At 39.5% G+C, this 16,952-nt stretch overlaps 1 long non-coding RNA gene across 1 annotated transcript in view; it reads right to left on the bottom strand.

Annotated features, from left to right (window-relative positions):
- LOC148728148 (uncharacterized) overlaps positions 1–16,952 on the bottom strand; it is a 52,786-nt gene that overhangs the window by 19,319 nt on the left and 16,515 nt on the right. The gene's annotated exons all lie outside the window — the stretch shown is intronic.

The following is a 16,952-nucleotide window of genomic DNA, read 5'->3' as shown; positions in this document are numbered from 1 at the left end:
CAAATTTACAATACATGTACCATAATGAATAAATGGAGTGATTTAGTTTGTTCATTTAGAGAGAGCAAACTGGTGCTTTTGTTAAGTTCTTATAAAATAAATTGTCCTGGCTTCTAAATACAATTTCTCATTGTGCCCTGCATAAGTTGGCTTCAAAGACTTCTCAGCAGTGCAAATCCTCTCTCACATTAAAATAATGCACTTCTCAGCGACTTCGTTTTTCACAATTTTTCTGGTGAACATGCCCCAATACCCTCTCCCCTCCCCCCCACTTGATGGGTGATGCCCATGGCATCTCATTCTTCACCAGAAGCTGCTTGACTCATTGTAATCAATTTCTACAACCAATGTATCTCCAAATAATTTCTCATCAAAAAAGAGAGCCCCTTATAATCATTCAACAGCAAAAAGACAAACTGCTGTGGAACACAAGTCAGAACACTGTAAACTTTCTAGAAACTTTTGCACAAAGGTTTTTAATTAATCTGTAACTCTTGTATTAAGTCTTGGTATAAGAGGGAGATTTGTGTCCACCACTGCTCTGAATGAAATGCATAAATGAGTTTACAAAGACTGAAATGAGGTCCCAGGAAAAATTTAAAAAATGTACCACATTCGAGTCCAGTATGTATATTGATTAAATCTCCAAGCAAAACAGCAGGCGTTTGAACAAGCTCTTATGTTGTAAAAGACCTTTGCATTCTGTTTTCTGAAGCATCCAACCACATGACTTTTTCAGCCATGAGATTTGGGTTGGATATTTTTTGCATCGTACCATTGTACGTTAAATTTTGTACATGTCAAAGATATTGAACAGTGTGTGAATCTGAACAGATTGGGATAATTATAGACAAAGTCAATCACGATCGATAAGAGAAAGTTTGATCTATGGCTAAGGTAACGGTGTATATTAACTCAAATAGACTAGCCATTGTTTGTACATAACACCAGCATCTTGTATTGATTACATGGGTTTATGTATCTTCTTAATGGCTCCTTTCATTGAGTATGTATGTACATTGATCTACATGCAATCTGGATATTGGTTTACCTTGCACTTTGTTTCATAAATTTTGAAAAACCTGCCACAGCAGAGACACTTCTCGCCACGGATATCCATTGTTTGGAAAAAAGTCATAACATGTCATAACGAATATCAAGAAGTATCCCAGACCTCAAATCATCTTCTTCGTTAAATTCTGGAATTTGTAGGATCTTGGCCAACAGTTTCTTTCTTCCTTTTGCGTCGATAACACAAAAGACATTTTGAAAATCTCTACGTCGTTCCCCAGGACCCGGTAGCCATGTCTACACCTCACAAGTGGGCATTCGTCGCAGGCAAACCACAGGAAGCCCATACAATTAGTTTGTGTAGCCGATTGTTGCTTTATAGTGAATGTACCAGATTTACCGTTTGCCTCACCTTATAGTGCCTTATAGTGATATATTGCTGACTGTTTATATAAATCAATGATAAACAAACGTTGAATTACTTTACCCGTGGTGTAGAGTCGTCCTTTTACCTCAAAAATGTTATTTTGGAAAGTACCCACAGGCCGCTCAACAAATCCATCCTTTTTTTCCCTTCTAGTCCTCCTACAGTCTTTCTTTTTTTATAAGAGGAGTGCACTTCGGGTTTATTAGAAACCGTAACACCTTTGAAAAAATCATCCAATACCGCAAACTAGACTAGATCATGGAGGGTCGTGGGTTCCAATCCCATCTGGAAACTCGATTTTTAAATACCGCAAAACCGCAAAAAAAAAAAACAAAAAAACAAAAAAACTCGATTAAAACCGAAAACCGAATGCAAAACCGTCAAAACCGATAAATTTGGACATCCCAGTTATCGGGTAGTCCCTCGTATACCGGGTTCTCAGATATCTAATAACCAACATGTAGATGTAGCAAAAGCGCAAAGTTTATCAAAAGCCCAATAGTCCGATACAGTGGTGAAAAGTGGACGGTTCGTGGCTAATTTCGTCTCCCTCGCACCCTTTTTTTTTGGATGTCACGCAACGCTCCCCAAAAAGAAAGTTCTTTTAAGGGAGCGTTGCGTGACATCCAAACAAAACGGCTGCGAGGGAGACTGCGGCTATTTGGGATCGGTGGAGGCGCATAAGTGCCTCTTAGAACCTAGTTGTATCGAGAGCGGCCAGTCCAATGAATAACCATCGGATGAGTGATAGCAAAATATATCGCGTTATCCACCGAATAGAGATTTATCCAGTAGATAGCGTCATCTCTTAGATCTAATTTTAATGTTAATTTTTTTTAGACTTGTACTAGATACTAGTTAAATAGATTTTACTTTACTTTACTTTATATTTTAGTCCCCCAATTGGTAGAGCACTTTGGTGCTCGGCTGTAAACGACCTGAGACTTAAATAAAGTTTATCTATCTATCTATCTATCTATCTATCTATCTATCTATCTATCTATCTATCTATCTATCTATCTATCTATTATCAGATTAGAACCACTCACTCAACTCAACTCTTCGCCTCAGGAAAATGGTGAATCATCCTGTTTAATGTTCGGGGGTGATTTCAACTTGCCGGAGTTGGATTGGTCAGAAGACATGTCAGCCCCTTTAAACAACGGTTGCCGAGCGGACCCCAACGTTTTCTGTGATTTAATGGGGGACAACTTTTTCCATCAGTTTATCTCTGGTCCCACTCATACCTCCGGCAATAAACTTGACCTACTGCTGTCCAACTGGCCCAAGGTTATTGCGAATGTTTCAACTTTCACCCCCGAGATGGCCGTTTTCCCTCGGAACATTACGTTATAACATTCACAGTTAAATTAAGATTCAAGAGATCTAAGGGATCCACACGGTTAGTGTTCGATTTTGAAAAACGAAACCTCGACGCTTTGCGGGAATCCCTGCCAAGAACACCAGCCGTAAATCATCATGTCCCAACAAAAACAGTTCGTGACATAAACTTTCCGCCCTGGATCGATGGCGAAGTGCGGCACCCAATTAGAAAAAAGTACGCTGCTTTGAGGAAATATCGCCAGCATAAGACGGAAGGACGCAAACAAAAACTACGCGCTCTCAGTAAAAATTGAAATGTCATTCAAGGACAATCCTAAGATCTTTTGGAGCTATCATAAAGCTTTTCTCGGCGGCCGATCAGGCGCGAACTCACGGTAATCTCTTACAATAGTGTAGCTGCCGAAAAAACCAGAACAGAAAGCGGAGCTTCTCAACAACTTCTTTTGCTCCGTATTTCTCTCGGCTACTCCTGTTGTAAACATCACGCCATTTAACTCACTGACCCATATGGAAATTTCTCTTATAGAGGTGTCGGTTGATGAAATCCAGGAATGCTTGAGTAATTTAGACACCTCAAAAGCGTGCGGCCCCGATAGCATCCCGGCGCGCCTTTTGAAAGAATGCATGCTTTGCATGCTTTTCAAGTTTTCTTTGAGTCGGGGTAAGCTACCCTATGAGTGGAAAACTGCGGATATTACACCTCTTCACAAGAAAGACTCAAAAGAACCCGCCGAAAACTACCGGTTCATATCACTCCTTACTATTACCAGGTAGGTCTTGGAACGTTGTGTGGGCACCCGTTTTTACGATTATGTGAAACACTTAATCAACCCGATTTACAACACAGGTTTGTGAAGATCCGCTCGTGTGTCACCCAGCTACTGTCGGCGTTGCATGCCATTGGCGAAGGTCTGGACAAGAACAGGCAGTCAGACTTAATGTATCTGGATTTCGCCAAAGCGTTCGACTCCGTAGATCACTTAATCCTCCTGGACAGGTTGAAGGCGTACGGTGTTTCGGGACCACTTTTTGCATGGTTCACGGACTACTTAACTGGTCGCGCCAAAAGGGTGCTTGAGGAAGGTGCTGCATCAAAGTGGGCGCCGGTTACTTCCGGCGGCCCACAAGGGAGTCTGTTAGGGCCGCTACTGTTCACAATCTTTATTAAGGATCTACCGGATGAAATCCTAGGCGGGGTCAGGGCAGCGTTGTACGCTGACGACACCAAACTGTACGAAAGCGTCACCTCTATTTGTGATTGTCAGTCTCTGCAAACTACTCTAGGCAACCTAATGATGATAATGATGATGAAATTTATTCATATGTCAATCATAAAATAGCAGTAATAAAACCACTAAGTAAGGACACAACAAGATAATTTAAATAAAATAATAAATAACTAAGTATTAATATACGATTAAATAGCATAATATATACGAATAAATAGCATAAAATTTGTGGTCAGCAGAATTAGGCTAGGGGACCTGACGACGTGGTAAAGGGGGGAGGGAGGAATAGTCTAAGCCTAACTAAGATATAACTAAGAGTCATGCACTGCAAACCAAGCGGCCCACACAGCCACCATCGTCCATTAACATTTCCAAATCTATTTCTCTGAACTGCCCTCTTAAAACCCGCTAGTGAATTCAACGTCCTAATACGGGAAGGTAGCTTAGCCCATAGCACAGGTCCTAAATACTTAAGGGAATGTCTGCCATAATTAATAGAGTTAAATCTTGGAATAGTAAATTCTTTAACTCTTAAGTTATACACTGTGTGATTTGCTGGAAATAAATCTTCTATATAGCTTGGTGCCTGCTTAAATTTTACTTTATACATGATGGTCGCTATATCTTGCAATCTACGGTTCACTAGGGTGGGCAATTTAGCCTATTCTAATAACTGCCTATAGTTAGCGTTCCAGTCAGAGAAAACTGCCCTAAGACCCCTCTCCTGGACATGCTCCACTTTTCTTGCATCACTTCCCCTACAAAAGTGCCATACAGTACTGCAGTAAGTCAAATAGGGCAAGACTGCAGCCTTATACAGTTGCAGCTTAGCTGTGGTTGGTATCAAGTTGCGCAACATTGTCATTACTCCCACTCTCTGACTAGCTTTTTTTGCAAATCTCACTTATATGGACATTAAAAGTCAATTGAGAATCAATGCGTACACCTAATAATTTAATGTTCTGATAGTGGGAAACTCTCTTACCGTCTATGTCAATATTGATATTGGCATCTTTTTGCTTGCTAATGAGCATGCTACCATATTTGGTAAAGTTTCCCTGTAAACAGTTCTCTTTACACCAACTTGTTGCTGCAACTTCACTCTCCTGTAATCGTGTTTGGATTAAATAGACATCTTTACTTGCTTCGAAAAACTGGTGATCATCCGCATACATGGAGATATTCGACTTCGTTACATAAGTCAGATCATTCTCATAAAGATTCCACATCAAAGGCCCAAGAGAAGAGCCTTGAGGGCTCCCTCTTACCACCTTCCTCCATCCGCTTGTTGTGTTCCCTAGCTTCACTCTTGCTTGGCGATTTTCAAAACATGATGCCATTAGTTTGAGGCTGACATCATCAAAACTGTATGCTTTTAGTTTAGCCAGCATGAGTGGTGGGAACAGACAATCAAACGCCTTACTCATATCTGTTGACAACACACCAACACACTTCCCATTGTCCAATGAGTGCCTCCAGCTCTCAGTCAGGTATAACAAGGCAGTCTCGCAACTGTTCCTCTTTCTATATGCAGTCAGATGGTCGCACAGGCGATTATTATAGTTACCAGTGATTTGGGAAGAAAGGAGTTGCTCAAAGATTTTGTTAATAACAATTTGCACAGTCAAAGGACGATAGTTTTCTTTTTGCAGTTGATCATCTTTCTTGTGAACTGCGGTCCATTCTCCCTTCTTCCAGTCAGTTGGCCAATGCCCCTGCTCAATGCAGATGTTTAACAGATTGGCAAGTGGTACAGCCAATTCACTAGCCCCAGATATAAGTGCCCTCGGGGGGGATTAGGTCCCAGCTCATAGCCTTGCCTAGCTTCAGCTTTTTAAGCCTGTCCCCTACCTCACAAGATTTAACGCTTTGGAAAGAGAAGAACTGACTATTATCGTGATTAGCCGCCCTTGTGGCCATCACACTGCTGTGATTGTCAAAATCACCCAGAGAGCACTTATTTATATCCAGTTGGCCAATACCATCAGCAATTGTTGCAAAATACTCCCCAAAAGCCTCGGAGATGTCAACCTTATTACTACTAGCCTGCCCATTAATATTAAGCTTAATGTCTGAGACCTGCCTGCAGTTTGACTTTGATGACAAGAAGGGCATAAAAGTTTTATAAAAGTCTTGTGGTTTGTTCTTAAGATCCTCGGCTTACATTTTCCGATAGCTCTTTATTGCTTTCCAACGCAGTCTAGTCGCCTCATTTCGAAACTTTTTAAGATTGATCAAATCCTCTGGAGCATTTGTCCTCCTGTATCGCCTAGCAGCCCTGCGTCTTGCCCGTATTGCCTCCTTCCACTCTGAGTTCATATATGGTACATCCTGATCTCTAACACGCATTTGTTTAAATGGCATATGGTCATTGACAATCTCCGTCAGTAGTGTACTTACTTACTGGTCAAAGCGTAATCGCATTAAATTTAACACCTCGAAATGTAAATCGCTTACCATCACCCGCAAAAAATCCCCCCCTGGTTCACGAGTACACCCTGGATAGTGCTCAACTTGAGCGCGTCTCCACCGAAAAAGATCTGGGTGTTCACTTGATCACAAGTTCGCTCTCTTGGAAACTCCACATCCACGCTAGTACTGCGAAAGTCAACAAGTTCTTTGGGCTTTTAAAGCGAACATGCCCCCTAATAACCGACGTGACTGTTCGGCGCACGCTATGCCTGTCGCTGGTCAAGTCTCAGCTGTGCTACGCCATACAAGTCTGGTCGCTCGCTCAAGTCACCCTAAAGGCCCAAGTCGAGCGAGTACAACGCCGCGCCACCCGCTGGATTTTACAAACTCGAGTGGGAGAAGTCTCTTACAAGGACATATTAATCAACCTTGAGCTGCTCCCTTTATCCTATGACAGAGAACTGAAAGACTTGTTATTTTTTTACAAATGGCTATACAACTATATTGACTTAAATACTTTCAATGTACACTGTTTTGTTGGCTTTACAGCGCTCTAAGCTCAAGTTTTGTAAAATTCGCCGTTTGGCGACCTTCAATTGTAAAATGTCGCCCTAAAAAAAAATTCAGTCGCCCCCCTTTCCCCCCCCCCCCTAAAAAACAAATAAGGGTAGGACACTTCATGATATTTTACTCGATTAGCTAATGCACCGAACGGCACGTATTATCACTTAGGTTTGCTGTTGTAAGAGAAAGAAAAGGAAGAGACTGTTTAGAAGCAAAAAAAATTATTTCAACATTACAAAGCTGCTGAGACCGTGCAACATTGCCAATTGCCCCTTCAAATCGATCGAATTTGCCATTTTTTTACGCAGTCGAGTTTCTGAACGACGAGAGGCGAAAAGAGAAACGCGGGTGATGCCCCCGCTTGTACTATTGATTGAATTCGTCCTATTTGTTGATAATTTTTCGAGTAAGTTTCTCTTTTAATCTGTTGGTCGTCAATTGGCGACTTTCGCCAGAATTTTAGTCGCCAAATATTTTTTTCACTCGCCATGGCGATCAAAATGGTCGCAGCTTAGAGCGCTGCTTTATCTCCCACGGCCGTACCAGACTTTGTAATTCTTTCAATCGTAAAAACACCTATTTGTAGAACCAGTACTTTTCAGGCCTCATCCTTTAATCGAATTGTTAAACTCTGGAACCTTACTTGCTCCGTCTTACCATCCATCAGCTTTGACAACCCAGGTTCATACCAGAAATCTGTCCGCAATGTAATGCTAGACCGCCTAAAAACTATATATGACATTGATTGGCCTTGCACATGGACACTAGCCAGTACGTGCTTGTACCACTAAGTTGAAATTATTTATCTAATTATTCTGTATTTTTGTGATTTTCTACTTTATAGTGTTTTTTAATTCATGATGGGCGGCGCCTCGCATGGGACTTTATGTCCCGTTCGCGCCTTACCTTTTGGGTGCAGTTTTATCACAGTTTCTCTTCTGTTTTCTATTTGTTATTGCATTATTGTACTTTTGCCTTGTTCAAATATTTATCTGATATGCCCAATAAAGTCGTTTAACTGAAAGAAAAAAAAAAAAGATCCTCGAACGAGTAGGGCCAGATAGAAGAGAAACCGAAACCCAAATAGGAAAAACGAAAAACGATATCGGATACCAAATCCGTTAACTTGTTGGTGTTTTTCACCGAAAAGCTGAAGAGTTTTGGCCCAAAAACCGATCTAAAAATAGTGAAAACCGAAAATCTCGACGGCCCCCTCTTATATGAATTTTTTTTTATAAGAAAGTTCAGACTGAGATTAACCGAAATTTTATGAACAAACTAAGAACACATAATCAGGCTGAGGGTTAGTTAACAACGTCTTTATCTTTCTTATTTCATTTTTATGAGAAGTATAAATAATGGTAACAGAAACGTGCCACTGTGATTTAAGACAATGAACTCGCGTCCCCAATTATTTATTGGAATTGTATTCTATTGAGAACATAATAAAAGTACTTGTACTAATGTTTGTGATATTACTGTAAGATTACTGAATGATTTGAAAGTACTGTTATCAAGTAAGACTTTTGTACCAGCTTATAAGATACTTGATCAATGAATAAAGACAGAATATAGTAAGCAAACATTGCATGCAGCCCAAATGTAACAGAAAAAATGTACCCCCAAATCGGAAAAAAATATCCTACACAGCAGATTGCTTGAAAAAAAATTCTTCATCACCAGAAATCACCCACACCCTCCCCCCTGAAAAGTTAAATGGCTGGCCCCTAAACTGGACTCATCACCAATGTCTCCCGGCGTTTCGTGTAAAAAACAGAGCACTTATGGTGGTACTTTTTCGGGATGGTTTTATTTTCTCGCGCAATAAAATCTATTGTTTAAGGAGATTTTTTTAAGTGGCCTCATTGCAAAAAATCGTCCCCTTTTACAATTACAAGCATAAAAGTTTCGTTTTGAAGGAGAAAGGCGGCAAATAGACATATGATCCTTATTTAACGGTGTTTACGGTCATGCGGTATTTCTTTTTGTTGACATTTCTGACACACCCAACTCACATCCATTTGATAATGAAATACGAAGCGCTTTCTGAACTTCCATTTTAACTGTTCGGTTTGGTCTTTACTTAAATTTCGAACCGAGGAAGTCGTTTTCATAGGTTAAACCAGAAAATATTGAAGCGAAGTGCACTTCATTGGCATACTTTTCTTTTATCACACTTATGACCGCTCACAGAATCGGAGGATGTTTGTCCGAGTCATGAGGGTCTGAATTTCAAGGTCACAAGCATCTCAATATTTGTCCTAAAGCTCTTTTTTTCGTCCTGCCAAGCATCAATCTGGTGCGATCTGGTGCCACATCTATCAGATATCACAATGTCCTCTTAACCCGTCGAACAACTGATCACGTGCAGTCCAAAGGGTTTGGCGCCCCGTGCTTCTCAAATGTCACGGAATTTTCGGCAACACCAAGTGAAGTGTGCTTGAGAGCTACAACAAAATAACACCACACAAATTCTAAATAGTTCGTTTTCTTCATTCTAGCAATCTAACCAAATGAAAAACAAAGCAAACCAGTTTTCCGGGCTCATTCCTGAGGCAGGAATTTAACAATTCAAAGATCAGCCTAATATGGAAATTCTTGCCATATCATCTTGTCATCAAACCTTAAATCTTTCTTTCATTTATTAGTCTGGCGTCAAAAGACGAAATACTTGACCTGCATCACACCCTGGTGTCTTAGCGTCTAAAAGTAAGATATAGAAATCTCTTTCGAAGTAGTTGCCACAGAAAAATGTTGAAAACTAGTGGCTTAGAATTTAACAGGCTTCAAGCGGCAAAATAACCTACATTAGCACTCGACGCTTGACAGCTGAAGTTTAAGTCTACAGTACTCTACATACCCAGGGTGCCAGATGGTTTATTTTGCTAGCAGCGAAACCACTAACATTGTCGTCAACGATCGCGGCTTTGCCAGTTACTGTCAGTCGTTTCGCTGCTAAAAATAAAAAACCCTTTGGCACCAAGGGAACACTCTTCACGGCTTCTGCGGTGAATTTTAAAGAGAAAGGAGAAGGGAAATATGGTGTGGAAATAAACACAGGGAGGCGGGTGGAGAAAAAGATGTCAAGTCTAAATTCTGAAACAACACAAATCTGTATCCGTTTTATTTATATGTCTGTTATATGTTTCTTATGCAAACAGGTAAACGATACTATTCTTAAGCCACGATCTTTTTGACAGTTCTTGAAAGTGAAACAAAAGTTCTAATCGAATTAGCAGTTGTGGCGTGCGTGCAAACAAATAAAACTATCATGGTGAAAGCAATTATCCAAAGATAGTCCGCATACATACACTTACACTTATGAGTATCTGCCCGTTCCAGGTTATTTTTTTGGGCCGAGAGGAACTCAAGTTGTTACTTCTGGGGGAAGAAATCGCTTCCAGCAATTTAAAAGCTCGAGCAAGAGTATTATTAGTGTACTGCATTGTTTACAAATGAACTTTTACCTTAGTTAACTTTCTATTACCAGGGTATCAGTTGGCGTTTACACACGAGAAATATTTACCTAGGTAAGTTAACTCCAATACCTCGGTAGGATGCTCAAGTCTAAACACGGCCTTAACTGAGCCGCCTTGAGATTGGCTATGAAAACTCACGCTACTCGAATAAGCTAAGGGTTGCGATTTCCTTTCTAAACAATTACCCCCCAGATAGAATGTCCACACGTAAGAAACTCACAAATCAGTAATAGCATGTACAAATAATCCATTGTCTCTCTGACAGTTAAAAGTTTCCGAAAAGCCAATCAAATGAAAGTTCTATCATTCTGTGATAAATATACCAAGGTCGTAGCGGCTGTTCATTCGAGCTCAAAAACTGATCAGCATTCCTACGAAGAGAATAAGAATATCAACAGTTTCAATGGAAAAGGTCTTGGAATTTTTAGCGCCAAAGACTTTCGGCAAACTACATTATGTGGCAGTGGTGTTTTGGATACTTATCGGTGGATCCTTCTTCGCCATATTCGCCGAAAGCAGCGAGTCCAGCTTCGATTTTCGCTGTAGCGGAGAGAAGAGTAAAGACATCGAACTGGTCCGAGAAAGATGTTTTGACCAATACCAAAAGCAATACAACAAATTCGGTTTTCCTATCTATTGGTTTGTACTCATTAATTTCGTCGTTATTCTAGTTGTTTGTGCTATTTACTCCCAATTAGTGAGACATACAGTCAATCAACTGCCTCGAAGAAACCGGCAGAACGCTGATCCAGAGAGACAGCCGCTCGACCAAGAGAACCCATCACCAACTGGATACAAGCTATACATCGCTTATTGTTTTCAATTATTCACGAGAATTCTCTTAGGAGTTCTTTTCATCATCCTACAAACCCAACTGCTTTATCCTCTGAAGTTTTCTTCTAATTTTAATTGTTATTTAACTGATGGAAGCAATCAGCCATGGAATTCATTGGACGCCACACCAAACTCTACTCTACACGAATGTCTCAATCAACAAGCGACAACGAAAAGATTCGGGATGGACGCTCTCCTTTCGGTGAATATAATTTTTGTCGCTGGTATTGTGATTGAAACAGTCTACATTTTGTTACGGGCATGCATAGAAAGGGATTTCATGGAAAATTCAAAGTTTCGAAGAACTCATCTAAATGCTCCCCAGGATGAGTCGCCACAATCAGTCGGAAGGAACGGACAAGAAAATGTTGCTCTAGCGGAAAGCCAGCCTCAACAGCTCAACCAAGATTCAAAGTTTGAACTGTTCATTGCAGAAACAAAGAAAATAATCATGAAACACAAACCTCAACTGTTTGAACTCCAACCATTTAATGCACCTAATCCAGGCGAAGAAACAGCACAGAAACATTTAACTCTAGATCAGATTTACACAAACCTTCTGTTGATTCAGAACAGAGGTAAGCTCGAATCTCTTAAAAACCGAGAGGAGCAACTGAAAGTTTATCCGACTTCGCGCAAGGACACTTCACACCCAAAAAACCTGGAAGACCTCTTGAATGAAGAAAATAAGAAAGTTTTAATCGTCGGTCGACCCGGAATCGGTAAGACATTCTTTTGTACCAAACTTATCAGAGACTGGGCATCTGGTGCCATAATCCATTTTGATGCAGCTTTCTTCGTCAAATTCAGAAGTTTCAATGATTCAGCCGCCGACCTAAGCCTCAGAGAACTTCTGACGCAGTCCGAGCACTTTCCTAGTGGACAGCACCTGGATGACGAGATCTGGAATCACCTACTGGAAAACTCTGAAAAAGTTCTCATACTTTTTGACGGACTGGATGAGTTCAAATATAAGGAAAAGATGGCCGTGCCGCTCCCTCCTTGCAGAGGCAATGAAGAGAAGAAGCCACTTCAAACTCTTTATCAGTGGCTTGTGACCGGGGAACTTCTTGAAAATGCCTCAGTGTTAACCACTACAAGACCTACGGCTGTGTCGAGCATCAAGCACCTTCTCTTTGACAAAACCTTTGAGGTTTTGGGCTTCTCATCGGAACAAATTAAAGAATACGTCTATAAATTTGCCGGAGATGACGAGGAAGCAGGCGAAATATTATGGCGACACATCAGCAGCAACATGAATTTGCTTTCGCTCTGTTATGTCCCGGTAAACAGCTTCATTGTGTGCTCAAGTCTGTTACAATCATTGCCAGCAGACAGAACCGCTGTTGTTACCCTGCCTTCCAGATTAACAAACATTTATGAGATCGCAGTGCCAGAGTTTTATTGGAAACACACGAGAGAAATCCGCGAGAAATATTTGACTCACGAACACAATGGATCAGATGATTTGCCGGATGAAGTGGTGGACAATTTCAAGAAGCTGGAAAGAGTGGCGTTTGATGGAATCAAAGAAGGAAAACTTATCCTTGGAGGAAAGGAAGTACAGGGAATTGAAGACAGCGCTTTATTTCATCGCTTACCCGACCGACCGCTTAAAGTCGCACGGCCTAAACGCGAAAAACAATTCTGTTTCATACATCTCACGATGCAGGAGTTTTTCGCCGCAAGGTATTTGATAAACAACATGAGTGAAACGGAATTAAGGAACTTTGTTTCCGAAAACATTGAAGACGGCAAGTGGCAGCTTGTGTTTCAATTCCTGGCAGGATTAATGAATGATAAAGAAAACCTACCGAGTGATATATTTACTGACCTTCTTCCCGTGAAAACTGAAGAGAAACATAGCGCACGCTACAACGAAGACTGGCCAGAGAATAAGGAGGAAACGAAAGTGACCTGCTGGCCGACTGGCGACGAACGAGAATTAGCAGTGACACTGTTAAAATGCATAAACGAAACCAGTAAAATGACCACAGTAGTGCAGAGTAAACTACAACAAAGTAACTTTAATTGTGTAAATTTTATTGCTTGTCACCTCACAGCTGTTGATTGTTCTTCGTTAGTAAATGTAATGGAGAATGTGCGAGGAATTTCACATATAGATTTGAGTGAAAATAACACGGGGCCATTAGGAGGCTTTGAGATTTGTAAATTGTTAAAATGTAGGAATTCTCAACTGAGCTGGTTAAACCTCCAAGAAAATCAATTGAATGGTGAAGGAGCAAAGTATTTAGCTGATGCCATCACAAACAACAACTGTCAGCTACGCACGTTAAACCTCACAGGCAATAACATTAGACACACAGGAGCACAGCACTTGGCTGAAGCCATCACAAACAACAACTGTCAGCTACGCACGTTAAACCTCCAGAGCAATAGCAGCTCAGACACAGGAGCACTGCACTTGGCTAAAGCCATCACAAACAACAACTGTCAGCTACGCACGTTAAACCTCAGATACAATAACATCACAGCCAGAGGAGCACAGCACTTGGCTAACGCCATCACAAACAACAACTGTCAGCTAAGCACGTTAAACCTCTGGGGCAATTACATCACAGACACAGGAGCACAGCACTTGGCTGAAGCCATCACAATGAACTGTCAGCTACGCACGTTAGACCTCACAGACAATAAGATCACAGCCACAGGAGCACAGCACTTGGCTAAAGCCATCACAAACCCCTACTGTCGACAGCTACGAACGTTAATCCTCCGGCACAATAACATCACAGAAGCAGGTAAACAAGATGCATTAAATTTAGCGAGAAAAGGTCAGTTTACGTGTCAGCTCCACTTTTTTTAAGCCTCAGCAATTCCAATTGTAAATTGTGAAAAAATTATCTCAGCCACTTACTATTCAAATAACTGTGAGGTAACCAGCTCAGTGACAAATTACGGCCCAACAACTGAAAGCACAAATGGAAGCAAACTATGTAAGCTGAGGAACGATACCACCAGCAAAAACCGGATCGAAATGAAAAAAAATGAACCAATGAACATGTTTATTAACAGCAAAGGATGTCAATCTTGTTTTTTTTGAGAAATGAACCAATAACATTAAAGTAAAAACACAAAGCTTACGGCAGAAAGAACAGTCAAGTCTCGGACCTTTCATGATTGGTTAGTTTCGATCCTAAATTCAATCATGCTCGTGTATGTTTTGATCACTTCTGTTTGTTACGAGGAGTAGTTTTCTGTTTAAGTTATCGAAGTTCCTTTGAAAATTATAAGCGGATCACATAAGTTTATACAGCAGAGATTACATGGTACAATACCAAGATTTTCTTTTCACCAATTTTTTTTTTTTTTTTTTGATTGAAGGGAACCGGTTCAACTTGTTTCACTCCTTGCAAAAAACTAGGGAAAAAATATATAACCAGATTGTAAATCAGTGTCCCGCATTCAAAGATAAAAGGCTAGGGTAGTGGCAGTAGTAATTGAAACAATTTTTTGGAGATTTCTACTTTTGTTGTAAATATTGTCAATTTTTTACGCATTTATAGCGTGTTACTTATATGATATAATGAAATGACAATTAGCTTTACTGCTAAATCAGATGATGGATGCATCAGACTTTATCAGAGCTAAAGTTTAACCTGCCAGTACTTGTAAATAGAACCAGTCCCACATTTATCATTGTAGAATAAACATTGTAAAGTGAGTTGAACTTTGTGTTGTGATATATTTAGCCCTGATATTTAGAAACAGCTTGGAAGCTATGGGAGACGGGTATGGCCTTTTCAAAATCAATCAAATTTATCAATTTACCAGAGAAACTGTCTCAAGGTGAGGGTATGAAGCCCCTCTCAAAAAAAACCATTTCCCTATTTTAAATCAAAAATCCCTTCAGTAGGTTCCTGGCCACTTTAAGAAAACTTATTTACATTTTTTAAAGCAAGGTTTATGAGACCAATCGACCTCAGCACACACAAATTAAATAACAGAAAAATCAGAGAAAAGAGACGAGTCCCCAAGACAAAAAAATTGGGAAGTGGGGGCAGCGGGGCCTCACAAAGATTTCCACTTATTGGGGCTTTGGAAAAACATAATCCTCGAGATTTCTTCCAATTTTTTTTAATGCGTTTATTCCCAGTTTTCATGAGTTTTACAGGACTTTAGAATTTAAATGTAACTTTCCAAATTTTTGAAAGAATACTAAACTCTCTATACAATTTGACTGAAGAAGGAAGTGATTGCAATATCTGTGTTCAAACATCTTTATCCTAATAATCTTTCAATCTGATCCAAAAGTATTTTGGAGCATAGAATCAGGTGTGTTCTTTGAAGCTGGACATCATAGATTAATTTAGCTTCATTTTCTTCCCAGAATATTAACCCTTTCACTCCCACAAATCAACGATGGGTAATTTCTCCTTGCAATACAATATTCTGAAAATCAGAAAGGTGACAAGAAGGAAGTAGATCAGCTATGGTACATTTGTTTTTGACTAGTTGTTAGAGGCTTCTATTTCAAGAAAAGCATTATAGTGTAAGTCAGTATACAAAAGGCAAAACACGTCAAATCCATTGTTTACAAAAAAAGGCCAAAACGAATCTCAAAGCTGTGGCAGTTAGAGTGGTTAAATTTAAATTGAATTTTACTATTGTGTAAATTTTGATCTCATTTCAGTATTATCCCTCCCTGTATGATTTTTATTCCTAGGACTGCTTTATATGTTCATTGGCCCAAAAGGATAAAACACAAACTCTATTCATCCCTTTACTGCTGTACATATCATTTTACAAAACAGTCGACATATTTAAAGACAGAATTATCAAAGAGAAGAGGCATGGGGATTTTTTTAATTTGGTTTTTAGCATCAATAAGATGTTTCTTCAGAACAGATTGCCTATATTTTAGTGGCTATCAATGCATCAATAGGGATAAAAATGTGTTAAGAGGTATGAAGACATTTCTTTACCAACCTATTTCACAAGAATGCCTGCATCTTCTAATTACTTCAAATACAACAAGCATTCTCCATTTAACTCATTAAAACTTCATTTACAAGAAAATTGATTTTCTTAATTCTTAACATTATCAACCATTAGCAAATATATTTAATTTGTTTCTTGAATCTGATATTTATAAAATCCAATGAGTGTTGCAAACCAGTGTTGCAAACCACTGTAGGATCATCCAAAGAAAAAATAAACAATAGACTCAAGTTTTTGTGATATGAACTTCAGTGTATCCACTCCAGTAAGCAGTTACCTAAAAGCAAAAAAATTAGCAGACATAAATGATTCACTGGAATATAAATTACACACTGCTCTACACTACAAGTTTATAGAGATAGATTGTTCTCCCTCTGAACAGAAATGTTAGCACTTTATGTATGGTTTTAAATATGCTAACAGAGTTAAATATTGCAGTTGTTTTGAACAAATATGAAAAGGAACAACTTGGTAAAATTTCATGTCAGTATCAATTTTTAAACAACAATAATCCCTCTTTAAACATGAGGACATTTTTATTTACTATTTAAAATGTAAAGCTTGATGAATACAGAATGTGTTTAAATCAAAGTATTTTAACTCCTGCCACCAACATTACAAACCTGAATACAACTAGATGAATAAGAAAGACATAATTTGATAAAGAAAATCATGATTATTAACTCACAA

The sequence above is a fragment of the Stylophora pistillata genome, chromosome 6, assembly GCF_964205215.1.
Source record: "Stylophora pistillata chromosome 6, jaStyPist1.2, whole genome shotgun sequence".
NCBI lineage: Eukaryota > Metazoa > Cnidaria > Anthozoa > Scleractinia > Pocilloporidae > Stylophora > Stylophora pistillata.
The sequence above is the reverse complement of the archived record's forward strand: the minus strand, read 5'-3'. Positions and strand labels throughout refer to the sequence as shown.